The sequence below is a fragment of the Anastrepha obliqua genome, chromosome 4, assembly GCF_027943255.1.
Source record: "Anastrepha obliqua isolate idAnaObli1 chromosome 4, idAnaObli1_1.0, whole genome shotgun sequence".
Classification (NCBI taxonomy): Eukaryota; Metazoa; Arthropoda; class Insecta; order Diptera; family Tephritidae; genus Anastrepha; species Anastrepha obliqua.
Genome location: NC_072895.1, coordinates 67,953,822 through 67,976,209, shown reverse-complemented (window position 1 = coordinate 67,976,209; position 22,388 = coordinate 67,953,822). Strand labels below are relative to the sequence as shown.

Here is a 22,388-nt window from a genome sequence, read left to right as displayed (position 1 = left end):
TGAGCTACTTTTTAAAGTCAGAGAATAAATATAGTCCTTTGACGATAAATCTGATGAACTTGCGGAATTGAGAAGCAATTTGAAATAATTTTTTTTGATTTTAATCATCACCAAGGTTGACCCAAGGTTGACCCTTGGCGTAAGTTGTCGCTGTAGAAGAGCATTTTTTCTCCACATTTTTGCATAGTACTTATTAAACTAATATATATTAACCCTTCAAAAAGTAGATGCCGAAAATAATATTTTTCCCGTCCAAAAAATAGCTGCCATAACTTTTTTTTTAAATACATGGTTTTACTTACTGAATCGCTTATAACTAATCTGAGGCCTAATGGTTTTTAAATCTTTGTTAGCCCATTGTTTAGACTCGTTTTCCTCTATGGATTTCAATTAAGACCGGGTGATCTTCTCGGTGTAGACGTGATAAGAATATTAGGTGTGCGAGAACAATAGTAAGAGGGTTCGGGTGGGTCTGCAATATTTTGAGATATTTTTTTCCAATATAAATTTTTAATTTCGTCATCTACCATCAGTCTGAGCTTTCGACACATCATGAAGATATTGATATTGTTCTTATTACCTAGGATTGTATCCTTTTGATCGACTTTAGTAGAACATGTAGGGCTCCAAATCTGTACATTCATATTGGCTTTGTAATGTCATTGTATAGTAGTAGTTTGTAGTCTAGTTTTATTATGAATTTGCGGTTCCTTAGCCAATTTAAGTTTGAAGTTTTTAAATTTTTTTTGGCCAAGTAACTTTTATCGAAGTATATATTAAGGATCATAATATTGTTATCTTGGGTTGTTTCCTGCCTATTTTGTGCATTTGTTCCAAGTATTACGGTATCATCCACGCATGTTGATGTTCACACATATCTATTTGTGGGAATATCCGATATAAACAATGCAAGCATGACGTTGAATCAAAAACGCTTCCATGAAGCACACCAATTGGTATGGGAAATTATTCGTTTACTCTTAGCGTCTGCCAGAGAAGAAGTTAGAAGGTAGTAAAATGCATGAAGGTTTTCAATCGTTTTGACAACGGCTTAAAAGGCGTAGGCTTGTATTTCCTTGTGAATAGCATCAACTCCGTTTTGTCAGAGTTGACTCTGAGACCGCAACTGGCAGCCCAACTACTGAGTGTAGCCAGTGCCAGTGCGGCCATATGCAGGTTATGTTTTTTTTAATCTAATCTTAATCTAACATTTGTCTTAAGTTTTTAATTTCGGCTATTGTTGTTTGAAATGTTATAATGGAGAGTTAGTTTACTTGGTCCAATTCATTATGTTGACTGTTAAATATGATTCGCTGTCGAATCCATTTCTGTGAACTTGAAGTAGAGTTAAATATTTCAAATAAAAGTATTCTATGACAGCACTTCGATAACTCTTCGATAGCTTGTGGAAAGTTTACAAACAAAACAATCATCTAAAAGTTGGCATGCATAGTGTTATGGAATGTCATTAAAAAAAGAGATCTGCATCATCTGGATTAGTCCAGCTAACTTTTAAGTTCGCCCTCGTAGTTTGTGCTGAGCTGCCTTGGGGTGGGGAATGAGCGGACAACTATGTTATTATATGTGTTTTGAGTCATATCATTCAAGCGATTTTCAATTGCCATTCCGTATTTCGTTGCTGCTGTGACAATATTGGCGCTGTCATAGTTTTTCTGAGCCCTGCTGCCATCGTGTTGAACTCGAAGCAGCTGTGGCATGGTGGGCTTGTACTCACAAACTTTCCATTCAAGAGACATGTATTTTTTAATGTTATTTCAATATTAGAGTTTCTGCTTTCTCATTTAAATGCCGTAATTCTGTTACGCAGATTTTCTTCAATTTATTTCATTATTTAACAATATCTCCGCGTAAATTTTAATTCCTTAACAAATGTCTCGTTAATCTTGTAGCTGTTAATTTGTGTCGTTGTATGCAAATGATGAATGACAAAAATTGATGCATGCGCTTTAGACTGCCACTCACTAATGTGGCACATACCAGCGCATTTGATATTTAAGAGCAATTGGATGAGCTCAGCTGTCTTGCCTAGCAATCGGGGAGTTTAATTTGAAGCGGCTGGGAACTTCTTTCGCTTTTAAGTTCTACTCATGTTTTTCCGAACATTTTGGTGCGTTTTAAAATTTATTGTTTATTTTTTTGTTTTTTTTTTTTGCTTGTTTGTGCCATATCATAGAACAGATTAAGTGAACTCCTTCTTTAAGCTCCAGCGGCCTTTTACGGTCATTTAAAGCTGCCCTACTTCTGCGTGATTTTGCATGTGTTTCCAACATGTTTCCACAGTGCGCAGGAACATACATATACATGCATACACACGTATACGAGTATACAATTTTTTCCGTATTAAATTATTGTCTATTCAGTCGCCAATTTGAATGTTACTTTTTATTGCTTTGGTTTATTTTTTCGGTCCATAGCTGGTCACTGTTTTTGCGCCTTGCTTTTAATGACCACTTCAGTCACGTGAACACCAAATTTGGCGCCAATGTGGAATTTTAAAAGCCGCTTAAAATATGATTAGCAATTATGAACATTTATTATACTGACACTATGCAATTTTTCGTTAAGTCAGTTTGAGTTATTTATACAACAGGTAACGTAATATTTACGCCTACACAGAATTATGAAAGCACAAATTCCGCCAACTGGTGTTCAAAGGCTATGTGAGTAAATTAGTGACAAATTTGTGGAGTGCTATAGACTTTCAGAAAAAAAAAAATCAAACCATTTTAAAATATATACTAAAGGCGCAGGGTGTCTAACATAATGTCAATGTTCGATAATATTTGCTTGTGAGTCCAACTCATAAAGTCTTAGGAAGAATAAGGCAACGCGGAAAAAGGCAGTTGAAAAAATCAGCTGGGCTTTAGCAGCGCAATATTAATACGAATTCCCCACAAATCCTTTAGCTTAGCCAAGGTAAATACAAAAAAAAAAAATGAAAGATGCTGTCTACAACAATGAGCACAGAATCATGGCCGCAAAGAAAGGAAACGCCATTAATTTCTTCGTGGCTAACTTAAAAAACAGATTCTAAAAAAAATTACTTAACCACGTAAACCTGATATGCTACCAAATTTAAGTGTAGGTTAGCACTCCAACTACGAAAAATTGGTCAGCATTAAACAATTGGATCTCTTGGGTGATTTTAGCTATTCAGATAGAAATGCTATTTAGATAAAAATCAAGTTCAGGCGTAAAAAATTTGGGCTTTAACATGAAATTTTTGTACTATTCGGGCAAAGAATTACCGGGCACGTCCACTTTTTTTAAATGTTGATTTAATACCCGACTTTTTTGTTTTTAGTTAAATTTATTTGAATTGATAAAAATCATCAATAAAATTTGAACCAAGCTCTTCCAGTTAGAAATGGCTGCTTGATAAACTTTTGAATTTGCGACTACTCGCTAGTCTTTTCTGCTTCACATAATTATAAACAAAAATTGTGTATGGAAACTATTCTACAATTATTTTAAAAAACGCATTCGTGTGCACTTATCTCAACCCGTACGACTCCCGTCAGGAAAGCCTATTTAGGTAGGAGTTAGAGGGTTAAAACCTACTAAAAGAAATCCCTCATTAAATAATAATGTAAACATTTAATTCGAAGTCAATTTATAAATAAAGGGTGGTCAATTTCGAGGCATTGGAATTTAAATTGAAATAAATCAACGAAAATTCAAATTGATTGGGTAATCTTTATTATTTTTGTTTTGAACCATTCATGGCATTTATTTAAAAAAAAAAATCCCTTTCAAATATTGGCCGCAACTGTACAGTAATCCCCACAAATAAAAGTGCAAAGGTGTGATATCACAAGATCTTGGTGGCCAATCCACTGGTTCGAGCCGAGAGATAAATTACTGACCGAAATGATGACGCAGTAAGCCCATTGTTTCACGGGCTGTATGTAAGTATCGCCGTCTTCTTAAAAGCAAATGCGTTGTAGAACACGGGATTCCGGCTTCAAAAAGTCGTTTATCATGGTTCGATAGCGTTCACTATTCACTGTTACATTGGCGCCAGTTTCGTCTTTCAATAAATATCAGCCGATGACGGGCCATAGGCCGCACCAAATGGGTTTCAATGGATGACTGTTCTTGAATGGCTTCGGGTTGGTCTTCAACTCAAATAAGGCAATTTTGGGTAATTGATTTCATCGCTGAACACCAGTTGGTCTAACCGCTAGTTTTTTTTAAATATATTATATAAGTAAGAGTAAAAGTCGAATAAAAATAAACTTTAAAGCAGTTCTTTATTTAACAGTTCTTCGATATTTATTCTAAAGTTCGATTCTAATTCGGTTGGCCTTGAAGGGCAAATATGCATCTAAGCATATTTGGCTTTAGGTATACAACCGAACCTGAAACCGTCTGCTATGTAGTAACGTTAACAAAGAGACAACGCTACTGCATGGGAGTTCTTAATTTTTTATTTTATTTTTATAGGCGTATTTTTTATTGTTGTCATTTTATATGATGTAACTCGCGCAATGAACACTTTTTACAGAGCGTCGATTTCGAATATGTACAATCCTCCATTTCTAAACGTTGTTGAGGCGTAGATCTTTGCTTGGTGAAATGTCAATGAATACTGAAAAAAATTGTATATTTAGTTTGACTGTAGTCACGAGTGATCTGTCAAAGAACCGTTCTGGACAAAGTACCTCCAATCTGATCATCCATATTCATTTCAATTTCGGCCAAAATGTTAAAATTTTAAGTCCCCGGTTATAAAAAGTTCGACCCTCTGGACTAGTACTGTCTTCAGCAACGTTGGTCCTGGTGATGTTCTCTTTCATAATTATTAGCGTTTGTTCCTGTTGAGTAGCCACTGCTAGACAGCGCAATTTGAATCATAGGTCAATTGACTTGGCTTAATTGGGATTCGGAGGCTAAATAATGTTTGTGTCGACTTTTCTCGTATATAATAAATTAAATTTCTTGTTCAAACTTTTCAAGAAAGAAAAGATAAACTTTTGCCAAATATTTTGTGCAGTTTCCATTTAAAAGTTTTGAAAAAAATGTCATTCCATTTTTCAAAATAAAGTTATCTTGACACTGTCAGAATAACTCATTATGAACTCATCTTAAATTAAAGAAGAATAATTAGAACGTAGTCCACAGCCAAAAAATTAAAAAATTAAAGTTTATGGCAGTTGTATGAATTCCCACGAATAGCCTTGGACAAATAGTTATAATACAAGAAAGAATAAAACCTCTCAGTCACTAGTCAATATTGAAGAAATGTGCAACATTTTAATTCGATCGGTTCATTATTTTTGAGACTGACGAATAACTTCAAAAATACAGTTTTGAGAAAACGCTACAAGCGCAACACACTAGGCTGACCTGCACTAATGAGCGGAACTTCCCGCTTTCCCCTTCTAAGCTTTTATTCACTTAAAACCTTTCTAGATTTTAGTATTTAATGAGATAATAAGGTAGGTAGGTAGGTAGGTAAGATGGCAAGAGTACCCCAGGTACGCTACAAGTAGCACTTACGTGCCGTTTTGATACCATAAAGTGGACCACTACCTGTGAAAGGATTAAGGGAGGAAATAAGACCGTTTACAGCCATCCAGTGCTGTTGATGTAGCGGAGGAGAGAAAAGGGATCTAGGCTGGAGAATTTCATCAAGTCATCCCCAAAGGGGACGCTGAGGAATCTCAAGCGCCTAGCCGCCAAAGCCGGACATCTGCAGAGAAAGTGTTCCACAGTCTCTTTCTCTGCAGGATCCCCACAGCTTCTGCAATGGGGGTTGTACGGAATTCCAAGCTTCTTTGCATGAGTGCCGATCACCCAGTGGTCACTGCAATGAGTTTGGAAATTGAATGGCGGGGGTTCCCATCACCTTAAGCGTTCTGTTTATATCGTATTGAGGCCATAGTGCTTTTGAAATGGCACACGATGAGACAGACCTCCATCTGTCTTGCGCTTTTCTTAGAAAGAAGATGTGTAGTTTCTCTTTAACGACGGCCAAGGGGATCCCGATGTCTGAGAAGAGGGCAGCTGGATTCGGTTCTGCCGCCCCCTTCCTGGCAAGCTCATCGGCAATTTCATTTCCCTCTATATTGCTGTGCCCAGGAATCCAGATGAGGGAAATGTTTCCTGCACGTTCGAGGCGTTTAATTTCCTCCTTACAGGAGTTCACGAGAAGAGAGCTGCAATACGGCGACGACAGTGCCTTGATTGCGGCTTGGCTATCGGAAAAATATTAATGTCTCCCTCCCAACAGCGATCCCGGAGCATTTTGCATGCCTGCAGGATCGCGAAGACCTCTGCTTGAAAGACGCTGCTAGTTTCCGGCAGTTTATAGGAGACCGAAATGGTGGCTGATTTGGAGTAGACCCCCGCTCCCACTCTAGACTCCATTTTGGATCCGTCAGTGAAAACAGAGGCATCTATATCCGCAACAACTCTCCCCTCTTTCCAATCTTGCCTGCTCGGAAAGATAGGCCTAGCACAACCCTCAAAGCACAGATGGAGAGGTCGGTGCGAATATCGGAGAAGGAAGGGGAGATCTGCTTCAAGATGCTGCTAAGAGATAATAAAAAAAATACTTTCTTCTTCTTTTTGAAATTTTCAAACTCGCACTCACACCTTGCCTTCAAGTTATAGTCATGCCGAAAATACATATTTAACCGCTGCAATCGAACCCCGCTTCATCAAATATACAGAATTAGCTTGTTTGCAAACATACTGGGTATTTAATTAGAACATTTGAAGGAAATCGAATTTAGAGAGTCCTCTGCGGTTTTCATTCAAATTGTATATTTACGTGACTACTTGAAGGTTATATTTATAGGTATATGAAGAAATTTAATAAATATAAATGAAAATCACTCTACAGCATCGAAATCATTGTAGACTGAGAACTCCCTGCTCGCCGTGAAATTACTATAATGACATCTCCATCCTGGCTCTTACTTGAGCTGTGCCTCAATGCTCCTTTTCTCAGAAAGTCACCATTTGCGTTTTTCCCTCATTTTAGCTGAATTTTTACAAACAACAAAGCGGAACGCATTTGCTGTCAGTTACAAGTCAAAGCTTCCTGAATACTGGAGCGGCAGTCAATCTCCTGATAGCCTGATTCCGATGAGCCTCGCCATACACTCAAACACCGTCTGTTATGGGAGTCTTTAGTGCGACTACACTACATTTTTGCATTCATATAGTTTGGTAAACGGAAAGAAGGTTACAGTATGCTTCTCCCTGGTGATCCATTTTGAGGGTAAATTTGAAGATGAAATTCAGAAATAATTTTATTATTTACTACGGTAATAGATGAAATTATTTGACACGGTTTTAAGATCTTATTATCAACATCAACATCGGTAAATATCGGGTCGTGATTGTCCTTCGATGGTGAATTGTCTATAGCTTGTTCGCCAGTATAATTTATTTAAGTCGCGATATTAGTCTTGCTCTTCGCACAGAATCAGTGCACTCTTAAATTATTTCTTTTTTATCTACTTAGCTTATACATGGATCCAAATTTAATTCCCGCTTTATTTGATGTTATGATTTCTATTTCAAATAAATACTTGTCATTAGTACTTTATATTTTGAACTTCATTAGTTATTAAATTATTTACCTCAACGAAAATCCAAGCCATTTTGTTATCAGTCTCGAATTTTTCACTACATCTTCGCTATTTTGAAATTTGAGGTTTGTTCTTTAATTTTGGACCACTTTCCTGTACAATGGGGAAAAAATTAATGACTGGAAAAATATTATCATAAGTATAATGACATTTCTTTAATACATAGACGGACTGTAATTATTTTATTTAGAGTTGAATTGTTTAATACAAACAAAAGTAACAGAAGCCATGATTTAATTTGTGTCTGAATGTTTTGATTGAATTGTGTCTTCTCGGTGTTATGTATGGTCCGGACTTGTTCGTGCCTGGATTTTGTGTTTTGAGATTCTGTATTTCAGGAATTTGTACGTCGCGATTTTCTATCTATTCCATAGATTTTGTTTTTGTGTCACGATAACGTTCGCAGAGAACTGCATACAACTGCGTAATCGACATCAATTTTGAAGAAAAAGGTCCGATGAACCGGCCAACCCAAAAACCACATCAGCCCAGCCCACCCTTGCGGGTGCATATTTTTTTCTTGAAAAACGGTATTTATTTAGGTGAAATAGTGCCTCAGCGCTTCTTGCGAAAGAACCATTTTCGTAAAACGTTTGGATCACTTCTATGCGTTGTTGCTGAAGGAAATATTAACAAATCCCAAAAAATTGCTGTCAAAGACTCGCATCGCCCTTGAATCACCCTATAGTTTCTTACAGACACTTCGCGCCAGAATAGCGTCAAACAGGCTTAGAAGTTTCAAATTTATTACACATTTTCTTTTAATGTAATAAAATTAATAGATAATATACGATTATATAAGAATACATATGAACTATTTTTTTTATCACACTCTTGCACCCAACGAGCGTTATATACAAAACAATTTTATGAACCAAGAAGCCTGCTATGCTGAAATTGGGGCCTTATTTTTCCGCTTGTCTTTCGTATTATTATAGGCATAATATTCTTGCTAGCCATTAATCGTCGCTTGACTCCGTTTACTACACTTTAATAGTTTCGTCGACACCTTTCGTCCACATCAAAGCAATCAGGAGTAAAACTTAGCCTTCGGGTTTTAACCAGCAATCAGCTCAGCTGACCAGCATCAGACTCCATTCGAATAGCGAGTGCGCGAAATTTCAGGCTGCTATTCTTCATTCAGCATTTTGTTGTTGCTCCAAGTGTACTAATTATGCGCGCTTAAGCGCTGATTTGAGATTAGACGCCGCATGCAACACGTACAAGTAGCTGCTGTAGCCGGTAGCTGGGTCGGGCCGAGTGTAGAGATCATGTTTTGCACAACACTTACAGCGAAGCTTAGTGATTTGTGCTCGGCTCACCCGCTGGTCATATTTGCCACACCATTGAGCAACGATTAACGATTTTTTTAACTTTGTTTTTTTTTTTTCATTTTATTTTGAAAGTATTTTCTTACACGCGCTCATTTTGCACTACAGCTGGCTTTGCAATTGGCGCCATTTAAACGACTGTCTTTGCATGTAATTTTACCAACATAATTCATGGTTATTAAGTTCGCCTTTTTATTATTTAACACTTCTAATACAATTTTGCTAGTCCGAGGGAGGGAGGTGGAGCGGAAGGGGCAGCGTCCAACCAACTGCACCCCATTTCAGTTTAGCAGCTTTTATGAGCGCTATTAGCGAAATTTAATTAGCTGCATTTGCTATAACTATGGGTTATTATGGCGGTGGCAAGCACTGTTTTTACAACAGGTAAGCGTCGTGGCATGCAACTACTGACATTGCGAGTTATTCTGCATTCGATTTTTTCTCAGATTTTTCTTTGCTGGCATTTGGTTTGTGGCAGCGATTAGTAGCGGCTGATTACATTTGTCTGTACTAAATTATGATGTTGTAAAAGCGTAAATATAAAGATCTTTATTGCGCATGTGGCGCGCCTCATACCGCACATGAGCTACTGCCAGCAAGTGAGTAAGGCAGCGCAATTTATGAGCTTTTGTTGTGATATTATTGGCTGGTATGTAGTTTACGGGTTAAAAGTGTTTGAGGTCAAAAATGTGAGAGTTCTGGTAGCAAAAGCGCTAGCGGTTTGCAGCAACAATCGTCAAGTGGAATTGGAGCAGAAAGTTCATTGATTTGTTTTTAATAAATTGACACGTGAAGCGTGTGATTGCAATTAGTACGAAGTGGATTTATGGGGTTAATTACAGGTGTTTGTATGTGTGTGTAATATGTGTGTATAATATTTGTTTGTAGTACATATATGCATGCTTGTGTGGGAGAAAGGTAATAAAACTTAATTTACACAAGGAATGGTGTTAAATCGAGCAGGAAAGAGCGCTGACGTGATGCTTCTCTACACTAAACAACATGAATCTTAAAATCGACGTGCGACTACGTTTTCTTATAAAATAAATTTTTTATAACAACAATTTTGGAACCAAAATATTTTTCATAAAACCTTATTTTTTTATTTTTCGATTTTTGAAGGAGGCATCCCAATAAAATATCCATTAGGATAACCCAAAAAAAATTTGCTTTCTTTTAATGCTATCCCCTTAACAGCCATAGACTGAAATAAAAGAGTATCCTATATTTTTATCTTTTTATACTTCCCAAAAGTGGTTTTCAAAATTCCGAAGTGGTAACTGCGACGTGGAGGATGCCCCGCGCGCTGGTCGTCTTGAAGTCTTTAACTCCGACGCCTTGCTCGAACTCGTGGAAGCTGATCCAAATTTGACAGTCGATATGATAGCTCAGAGGTTAAATTCATCGCATGGAACAGTTCACAATTTTAGATTCTTTCAGGTTTCACTATTTTTATCCAAAATACGACTCTTAGAAATTAAATGTGACATGATATAATTTAAATTCCTTTATGAACAGGTCTACAGGTAAAATCCGCCAATCAGTCGATTCATGAATGCCTATGTAGTCCTGATAGTCATTTTCTTATCTTCGGCAGAACCAGTTTCTAGAAATATTTTCATCAACCTTTAAATTATCGATTCATTCGGATGATTATTTCCATAAAAAAATCACTTCCAAGAAGTGATTCCTAAAGATCGAGCATTTCCATAAAAGGTTCAATAATTTTAACGCTTTGTGCCATCGTGCAAGTATCCATGGCTAAAATTGTACATCCGTCTACATAACAAATATCTAAAATGACATAAAAAAGAGGTTGTCTGTAAAGTCGGTTTACTGACGATAGCTTAACGTGTTAACGTCATAAGAAAATACTGATTGAATGGTTGCATTTTCAAAAGAAAATTTTAATTTTATTTGTTTGATAGATATTTTGTATGGATATAGAGAATGAGTTAACATTAACATAACATAATATACTTTAACATAACATAACATAACATAACATAACATAACATAACATAACATAACATAACATAACATAACATAACATAACATAACATAACACAACACAACATAACATAACATAACATAACATAACATAACATAACATAACATAACATAACATAACATAACATAACATAACATAACATAACATAACATAACATAACATAACATAACATAACATAACATAACATAACATAACATAACATAACATAACATAACATAACATAACATAACATAACATAACATAACATAACATAACATAACATAACATAACATAACATAACATAACATAACATAACATAACATAACATAACATAACATAACATAACATAACATAACATAACATAACATAACATAACATAACATAACATAACATAACATAACATAACATAACATAACATAACATAACATAACATAACATAACATAACATAACATAACATAACATAACATAACATAACATAACATAACATAACATAACATAACATAACATAACATAACATAACATAACATAACATAACATAACATAACATAACATAACATAACATAACATAACATAACATAACATAACATAACATAACATAACATAACATAACATAACATAACATAACATAACATAACATAACATAACATAACATAACATAACATAACATAACATAACATAACATAACATAACATAACATAACATAACATAACATAACATAACATAACATAACATAACATAACATAACATAACTAACATAACATAACATAACATAACATAACATAACATAACATAACATAACATAACATAACATAACATAACATAACATAACATACCATAACATAACATTACATTACATTACATAACATAACAAATTACCCCGTATTAAAGCACTTATCAACAGCTTTCATTTGACACCCATATTGTACATACACAACCAAAGGTTACCCGGGTCCACGTTTTGACCTATATCTCGAGACCCCAGTCACGGAGCGGCATGAAAAATACTCTGTACTAAAGCATTCACCAACAGCTTTCATTTGATACCCATATTGTACATACACGTCCGAAGGTTACCCGGGTCCACGTTTTCACCTATATCTTGAGACCCTATCTACCAATAGGTATTCAAACTATACGGAAATCATCTTCAATACCTACTTAACAATGTGTGTAAGTTTGGTTTAATTCGGTTCAAGGACACGGCGGGTCCACGTTTTGGCATATATTTCGAGACCCTAGTCATCAATAGGTATGAAAACTACCCCGTATTAAAGCACTTATCAACAGCTTTCATTTGATACCCATACTGTACATACACAACCAAAGGTTACCCGGGTCCACGTTTTGACCTATATCTCGAGACCCCAGTCACGGAGCGGCATGAAAAACACTCTGTACTAAAGCATTCACCAACAGCTTCAATTTGATATCCATATTGTACAAACACATTCTAGGGTCCACGTTTTGGTCTCTATCTCGAGACCCCAGTCACGGAGCGGCATGAAAAATACTCTGTACTAAAGCATTCACCAACAGCTTTCATTTGATACCCATATTGTACATACACGTCCGAAGGTTACCCGGGTCCACGTTTTCACCTATATCTTGAGACCCTATCTACCAATAGGTATTCAAACTATACGGAAATCATCTTCAATACCTACTTAACAATGTGTGTAAGTTTGGTTTAATTCGGTTCAAAGACACGGCGGGTCCACGTTTTGGCATATATTTCGAGACCCTAGTCATCAATAGGTATGAAAACTACCCCGTATTAAAGCATTCACTAACAGCTTCCATTTGATACCCATATTGTACATACACATCCGAAGGTTACCCGGGTCCACGTTTTGACCTATATCTCGAGCCCTATTTCCAAAATAAAATATAATCCATGTTACTCGTGGATGATGTAGCTTTCGAATGGTGAAAGAATTTTTAAAATCGGTCCAGTAGTTTTGAGCCTATTCATTACAAACAAACAAAGTTTTCCTCTTTATAATATTAGTATAGACAACATATCTTATAAGGTATATGGTAAATATTACCATACATTTTTTCCTTCATATATAATAAAAAAATTAATAATTATAACATTAAAACAACAGGTAATATTAACAAACTTGGTTTTATTTTAAATTCTTCAAGTGAATCAAATTAATAATAATCAATAAGAAGGCATATGCAAATACAAAAACGTGAATTTATATATGTACATTTGCGCATATACATACATACATATATACGCTCACTTAAGTAGGAGAGAGCAAGATATCGAACGTTGCCGTTCGTTTGCTTTGTTTGCTTTGTCGTTCGTTCCGCCCTTTCGCTTGCAGTTCATTCAATGCAATGAGCAAGGTAACGGCAATGAGCAAGGTAACACTAATATGAGCAAGGTAACACTAATGAGCAAGGTAACACTAATATGAGCAAGGTAACGGCAATGAGCAAGGTAACACTAATATGAGCAAGGTAACTACATATGAACAGTAATGAACAAGGCAACACTAATATGAGCAAGGTAACGGCAATGAGCAAGGTAACTACATATGAACAGTAATGAGCAAGGTAACACTAATATGAGCAAGGTAACGGCAATGAGCAAGGTAACTACATATGAACAGTAATGAGCAAGGTAACTACATATGAACAGTAATGAGCAAGGTAACGACACAGTTTTTCGTGCGTGCAGCCTGTTAAATCGAATTATAAGACGTTATCACGTCAAAAATAGGATCCCGTCTAGGAATTCTTCATTACTTACAGAACGTTATGGCCCACCTACAATCACAAACAAACGTCAATTCTCCCGAATGGATGCCTGCAGACTCACGGCCGTGATAACTGGCTTCTGGTTTCTCGGGGAACAAGGAGCAAAAATGGGCATTCCTCACAACACACACTGTCACAGTTGTAAACAACCAGAGAAAAAGAAAAGGATTTTTTGGAAGGAGAGAGTGTCAGCCCTGGGAAAACCACTGTTCGAGAATCCTTCACATGGATCAGTGAAAATTTTTTACCGAATTGAGGTTTGTTACGATAGATGAAATTTGCTTCCAGTGGTCAAGTAACTTGCGCTCTTCTTTAAGACTAGTCTTATCTAATCTAGACTTATCACTTAAGATTTGTGTATATGGATTAAGCTGGATAAGCAGTTTGATTTTATCCTGCTTCTTAGTTTAATTTTTTTTTTGGAATGGTCGAATACAGAGCTTCATCATCAATTTCATTGCTGACTTTTGTTGTCCGACTTTAACAGGTGGATTTTCTTCTTGTAGACTCCATACCATTCACTGCTTTTTACTTTCCGGGTCACACTTTTAATGACAAGCTTTGTCAACTGTTGCAATCGAATTAGTTTCTAGACTCTCAGTTCTTGACCTTTCTTAAGAGAAATTGAGAAAAACGTACTGGAGCTTGTTCCTCATTCAAAATTCATGATACCCATGAGAAGATTATTTAGAGCACTGTGAATTATTTCGCAATATTCCCGATACTTCTACTGGACTCAAGCGCAATTCACTAGCTAACATTTATTGTGCCACTCGCGCATCTTCGCTAATTTTTGCCTAGTGTCATATTTGTCTGGTCCGCCCTAAATTTTGTTTTGAGTTTTTGATACCACTTACAAATCGTTTTACGATACTGTGTTTATTTTATATGGAGCTTGGAATTCACTGAACATTTCTGCAGACTTAAGCTGACGTAAAGTACCACATGACGAATTTCTTCCTGAGTGGGTAATGGAATTTCATTTTACGTTTTCGCGTCTCCATCCCTACGGCTTTTTCGCAAAATTATATAAATCATAAGATTATTATAAGACGAATACCACTTTTAGATTTTTCAAAACATATAAAATAGCTCCAACTTACCGAACTTTTGCTAGTCCTTCGAGCGCTGGCTGGGTACTAAAATAGCAAACAAAATCTTGAAGGATATGTTTTAATCCTAGTTTCTGCAAACCTCAACAAATATACACGCAGAGATCTTCATTACTATTGGCCTAAGCAATAAATATTGTAAATGTCAATAAAAGTACAAGTCACAAATTCTTTCCACAATTTTCGGATACATGACTACATATGAAATAATACGAAGCAGTAATTTTTTTCTGGCAAGCTATATTTTAGAATTGTATGCAAATTGTGATGAAACGAGGAAAATTGAAAATACAATAGTCGGACATTGACAGAAACATGCTCCCATAGAATTGATTGGCATTCAGTGAAATGTCTATACGAATAACAAGTTTTTTTCTCTAAACGCAACTATATTTCGAATACATCATCAAACATTTTGTGACTGACTGCAATATTTTTGACTGAATTTAGGCAACGAAGTACCGAAAATCAATATTCAATAACAGCAAAGTACGAGCAGCAACATGACTTAAATATGCAAGTTATTGCATGCCCTCTATTTGTTTATTTACCCAGTAAGGAAATCTTCGGGGTCTGAACTGCTACACTTCCTGCAAATTTACAACCATGACTAGTTCACGCAATAGCAAAGATAATGGAATAATAAACGTTTTTTATATACATAAAAATGTAAACCGAAATCTAAAATTACGTTAGATCAACAACTGATTCTCTTAAATTGAATGGGTGCGGAATTTGTGGTCCACAGAATACGCAACCTTCTGTATCTCTCAAATGCTGGTTCTTGACTTCGCAGTATCGTTTCGCGGATAAATCGGATGCATTACTCAATGGATTTGATTTTGTGTCACTTTCGTTCGTAGTTCCACACCGGTATAAAATTCTACAAAATATATGCAGAGCTTCTTTATAAAGATTTTCATCACTGGTGCTATAATAAATAAAGTAATAAATAATATTAAATATAGGATTATCTAAAAAAAGGTGTTATTTTGATAGTCAAAGAAAAATACTATTTTTTAATTTAAATGATCGGATGTTTATTTCATTATAAGGAGGAAGGTATGCAGTTAATAGTGGAAAATAACATCAAGCAAATGACCACCGTGACCACGCTTACAGGACAATATCCAATTCATGAAATTTTCCATAACCGGCCATACAAAATCGTTAATCATCTCTCGATAGCGATAGATAACACTTGATATTGGAAAACCCTTTACAATAAAAGTAAATAAATAGCATGAGGGGGGGAAATAAATAATGCAAATGACCAAGGCACATTCAATAAGGTAGAAGTGGTTTCGACATTCTTAACCATTTGGAATTCTCAATTTTAATTTTTTTATTTAAATTTTAAATTGTGAGTTGCGCGACTGATTTAAAAAAAATTGCATTAAAACAAGTTACTACCTATGTATATGCAGTGTGTGACAACAGCCAGAACAATCAACTTACGCATTATTTTAAGCCTCATACAGTACTGTGCATAATTATAAGACCGAAAGTAATTTTGTCCGCATTTTTCTTATAACAACAAGTGATACTAAAATCTTTTGTAGGAGTAAATATGAAATAACGTACAATTGTTTAAAAACAAAGCCTAACTCTATTAATTTATTTTTCAGTTAAAAAATCTCTTAAGATCCAACGATAAAAAATATTTACGGTTTATGTTTGTAAGCTTTTGATGACGGCCAGCTATTCACGAAAAACCTTTTGTTTATAATTATTCGCAGTACTGTATATTTCGCGATGTATAAGTGCAATGGAGTTCGACTGGAGTTAGAAATATAAGACTTTATTTTTATTTCGTCGAATAGGAGACTGAATCGAAACTTGAAGGCTTCTCTTCTGTCGAATTTGGCCCTAGTTCCAAAATTCAAAAAAATTATAGATCGCGAGAAATTTGGCGCTCAGGACATCACTCAGTTGCTGATATGAAAAAGAGTAGAAGCGATAGCTATTTGTGGTTCTAAATTCACTTTAAGCGCAATAGCTCGGTACTACTACTGGACTTCTCTGCTGGGTAAATGCAGAGATGCCCTCAAACGGCCTCTGTGTGTGGATAAAGGTACTATCCTATGCATGGATGTTAGCCCGCATTCATTTATAAATTCATTGAAATGTGATGCTTTCCATTGAGCCATTGATATGCATGCGACACATCGATACTCATACCAACTCAATGTGTGCATTTGCGTGTAAGTAAATATGTATTTGTATGTTTGCATTGCCTGCAATTTTAGTGCAACATGTTGCAATCTTGATGAGAACTTTCACGCAAATCACAAAATTGTTTTGAAATGGAAATTGAAAACAAGCAAAACATCGAAATATGCAATACGAACAAATGCACAAATACAACTACTCACAAATACCGTACACACACACTCATTTACGAATACTCGTGTATCATATGTATTTATGCCGCAAACGTTCAGCGGCAAGTCATAACTTGTGCTTCTGTTGAAAATATATTTTGAAAAGAGGATGCTGTGCATTTACTAAACACAGAATATTTTTGTAAAAATGTTAAATACACGCTTGAATATGGTTAGTTCCAACAGAAATTGGGCTTAAAGAAGCATGCCGCATATGAATGTGTTCATGAATATGCCGCGCATGAAATGAAGGTTTCCAATTTGTAATTACAAGTTAAGGTAACTGATGAGGCTACCCCAGTTGAAAAACGATTATGATAAACTTTTTGAAGTAAATGCATCTAAAAAAGGTTTTTTACTGCGAGAAAATGGAAAGTGCTTTAAATGATATCTAAATTTAGTTGGTGACAAAAATTTTCTAGATTGACTATACCAGAGCGAAGCAATAGTACAGCTTTCAAGGCCTTTTGTATCTCCGCCATGCATTATTGTTGTTATAACAGCATTGAAGTTCCGCATGAATATTTGAAGGTTTTTGTTGTAGTGACAGTTCTTGGATGCATTGAAATCTGGATCGTTCCGGTTACGTAGACCCAACTGTCGCCTTCCACTTCGGTAGGCTAAGAGACTTTCCGTCCTCATATATGAATGCTAGGCGATCTTTGGTAAATGTATTCCTAACGTTAACAATTTCGACTATGCAGAAGTTCTAGTTTTTTAATCTTCAAACAGCCAAAGCAGGAAATTTATACAAATTATGCCAGAATTTTAATACAAAGTTAGCAAATTGCATCAGTAAACTTATTACGTAACTGCTGAAACTGACAATGCTATAAATTGTGACTGATTATGTAACCAGTAAGCAACCTATCGAAGGTTTTAATAACTTTTATATTAAACAGAATGCATACATCGGAACCCAGATTTAGAAATCTGGGTCAAAGCTTGCGGATGGTAGAGCTGGTGCGGGTGTCTTTGCGCTGAACTTTAAATGATCGATACTCATGGGCGGTTAGTCCACAGTATCTCAAGCTGAAATCCATGGCAAGAAATCTGTGATAGAAAATGTCTTTGAGGTGAATCTGCATTTTGTCAAGTAATCCAGCAGCTTTTTGTGCACTGCATTTTCACATAATAATATCCAAACTCGTTGAGGAATGCTGCACGGTCCTCAATATCCTGGTAGGAAAGAGATCTACCAGGATATGAAGCGTATGATGGCAACGAACAGGTGTACTACCTAGCGCAATTGGCGCTACTTTTTTGTGACCCCACTAAAGCCCACATAATGAAAGTTATCATTGACTGGGAAGGCAGAAATTCAAAAAGGTACTGAATGTATAATTCAGGATAGAGGCGGGCTAAACAGTTTATCCTTCCCTCCAGAAGGGCATCAAATAGGCTCCTAAACCTGGTTAGAGAGGGCTTACAAACCTTGACTGGATACTATACGGAACATTTTAGTACTAATTATCATTTTGGAAAACTGGAATTAACGTGTGCCATTTTCGCGAACAAGATGATGAAACTCCAGAGCGAAGGCTCGTACACCTTGGTTTTGCGACTTTTAATCAAACAGTGATAAACAATAGAACAAAAGTGACAAGACAAAGCGAAAGATACAGAGAGAGAAATATAAAAAAGCTATGCAATTTTAGTTTAATTTGTTCCTCTGCTACTCTATTTACCAGTTTTTCGGCCAAAAAGAAAAATTACATTGACGCCAACGAAAGCTATGGCTATGTGGCAGAATTTAAAGGTACCGCTTTCGAGCGAGAGAAGGCATCACGATGATAAACAGTGGTTTCGTTACCTAATATTCGAATTCGGTCGAGCTTCACACGTGTGGTGCAGCTAAGTTGTTCTCAAAGATGGGCTTCCTCTTCCTCTTCTACAATCAGTTGGTGGTACATATAATATTCTCACGGCTGCAGGTTTTGTAACCATTCATATGACATAACACTAAGTAGGCAGGTCTGGCTTGTTAGCTAAAGACTTCTTTCGCAACTACAGGAACGACAGGAAGATGGGAAGTGTTGGACACATTTTCCGCCACTGTTCTGCTCTTGCGAGAACGTGGCATGGCTGTCTAAACTCTTACTTCTTTGGATGTCTGATTGATTTGGAATGTGCAACTATCCACAATTTCTCATCGTTTATCAAAATGACAGCACCACCTCGGGAATCAGAGGATAAGATTTGTGGACAAACAATTGGTATTACAATGGACCTTCTGGCCTTAGTAGGCCGCTTTACATTGTCACGAAGAGTGGCAACTACTTGTAACCTAACCTAACCTATGATCTAACAATTCTATGTTGACAACTGTGTGCCTATAGTACACGCTTTTTTGGGTAACAATTTTATGATCTAATAAAATATGGCACCTGATCGATTGATAAATGCAGCTCGCACAATATTTTCTAGCTTCAAGTTAAATAATTCACTTCCTCTGAATCCGTCCTTGGTCTCAAGCGGCTCGGCGATGTATCTTACAACTCTGGCCCTGTTCAACGTTATTTTACATCATTGTCACTCTAACCAAATTCAAAGAACGCTATTTTTCGTGTTATCGAAAACGTTTTAAAGTCAACAAATAGATGGCGCTCGCCAAACCAGTTTTCATGAGTCTTTTCTAAGACTTGTCATATTTATGGTATTGATTGACAGTGGACTTCTGCCTTTTATATAATACTCTCAATAGGACCTTCCATGCTGTGTTTCGAGTACTAATACTGTGATAGTCGGCGAAGATTGCAATTCTTATGGATTGGGCAGACCACACTTAAATTTCTGCCGAGAAGCCTGCTTTCAGGTTGCATAGCAGCAGCATAGCAGCAGCTCCTCACTGCCGTATTTGAATAGCTTAGCCTGCAGTTCGTCGACACCCTCGGCTTTTTTGTTATTTAGCTACACCATTGCCATTCGTACTTCGTCATAGCAAGACAATGGAATGGCGTGGGAGCATTGGGATATTTATATTATCTGTGCTTTCTACTGCTGTCACCATTACTATGGTGAGCATGTCAAGCTTGTCGCATTAAATATTAAAATATTTATTAGAAATTGCGCAAATCTTTATACCATTTTTAGCAGTAAGATAAAAAACGGCCGCTCTAGCTGAATAAGTGCCCGGCTTCAAAACGCGCTGTTGTCACAAAATGACTGTTAATAGCAAACCGCCGAATGTATTTTTGCAATAAAAAGCCTTCAAAAAAATGAAAGTGTGGTGTTCGGAGTCGGCTTAGAACTGTAGGCCTCTTTATAATATATCAAAGCTCCACCCTGAACTAAAGGAGTACCTTGACGAAATACCCAGCAAAGCATAAAAGTGCCAATTATATATAAATACACTCATATGACCCTCAGAGATATCTTTTCTGCTGCACGCAGAATCATAAATTGGTTTCTGTATAATTGGAGCTATTGTTTCGTTGTGCTCAGTTAAGCGAACGCTCATTCACTTTTACGTGATCTTAAAGAAGTCTTTTGCTGAAGGCAGTAAAGGGACTGGTAGAATCACCCTTTCGTTTGATATGGTATAAGATTTCGCAGCCTCAAACTATATCAACGGCAATTCATGCCTTAAATTACACAAATCTTTCTCTGTATAACAACTAACATTTTACTTTGTACGCAGTTTTTATTTTCATACCCTCGCTTTGCAAATAAGCCAAAAGGTAAAGCTCAACCCGGCATTTATGTATGCCACAAACGATGTAAGTCGTGAGCCACTGCGCGTGTACGTGCCACATTTAGGCAACATACTGTTATTTGTACGGATATGCCATCAACTAAGGCCGCGAATGGCAGCAACTACAACAACTTTAGTGCCAGCTAACGCGACTATCACCGTAGTTGCTGCGGCAATAGCCGCCATAGAGAGCTAGAAATTTTGAATACAGGAATATTTGCACACCTGATCGTCATATCCGTACACCTGCATCCACACATCCAAACATACATACGCACAAACTAACTATCAAATATAGGTATTTGTAGTCAAGGTTTGTCTGTCAGCGGTGGCGCCGCGCACACTATAATTTGCCGCTGTTGCAAGAGAGTACGTGTTGCCCCAACACTGTTTGAACATGTTTTGCGGATAAATAATTATCGAAGGATTTTAGCGACGTGCTGCACACACGCACACATACGCACACATAGTTGCCACAATTTGGGGCAAACGCAATTGCTACCGCGTGTGTGAGTGCTTTACCAATTATTATGCTGCGGCGATATTGTTTTTGTTGTTGTTGCTGGTGATAAACTCAGCATAATTTGTTTTTGTAACAGGCAGCTAGCGGCGACGCACGCATATAAATGCATACATACATACATACACTTCAATGTATATGTGAAAGCATGTTGTTGTTATCATATACGACTACCTTACATATTCATATGGGTGTATGTACGTGCAACACTGAGTATACCGTCAAGTTGCTGACGTTTTTCACTGCACGCATTTACCTAATAAATTCGTGCCCGAGCTATATGGGAGCTCGCAAGGGGTGATGAGAATGACAAGACTTTGATAGCTCTGCCGATGGGAAGTACCAATGAATGAAGAGGCACAAATGAGTGCGGTTAAGATGTAAAAGTGTGCGTGGTTTACTTAGCGGTGGCAATGCGGTCATAATTATATTGAAATATGAAAGCTACTTTGTAGCCAATTCTACTCACATACAAACACGCACACACATATACATAGATGGATGTTCATACATTTCCCCATTTCCCTTGAAACTGTTAGTGTTTGTGGCAGTTAAGAAAGCATGCAATGCACGTGCAACAAAACATGCCAACTTTTAATAAGATTTCCCCCACCATCAGCAATCGAACCAGGTGTTTGGCAGGTAATGGGGAATTGAGGTGTAACTGTGAGGGAAACATGTACATATGTAACTGTGTATTTGTCGGTATATTAACTATAATCATTTATGTGCACGGCGGTGGGAGAGCTGCCAGTCGATTAACAGCAAAACTTTTATTATCGCAAAGCGTTAAAGCTTTGAGTTGTGATTAGCACAGGCGAGTAGTAAAATATTATGAACGGTTGAATGGAGCAACAAAAACTAAAATGGAGTCACTGGCAGGAAAACATAACTATTGACAGCAATTAATAGTTTACAAACTCACAGCTTGACTAAACAATTATAAAAAAGTTATACAA

General features: G+C 36.5%; 1 long non-coding RNA gene across 1 annotated transcript; it reads right to left on the bottom strand.

Annotated features, from left to right (window-relative positions):
- Positions 1–6,878: 6,878 nt before the first annotated feature.
- LOC129244991 (uncharacterized) lies at positions 6,879–15,060 on the bottom strand. Its single transcript, XR_008582393.1, has 4 exons — positions 14,823–15,060; positions 14,577–14,731; positions 7,617–7,718; positions 6,879–7,548 (listed from the first exon to the last, which is right to left on the bottom strand). It is a non-coding gene; the product is annotated as an uncharacterized LOC129244991 (long non-coding RNA).
- Positions 15,061–22,388: the final 7,328 nt, after the last annotated feature.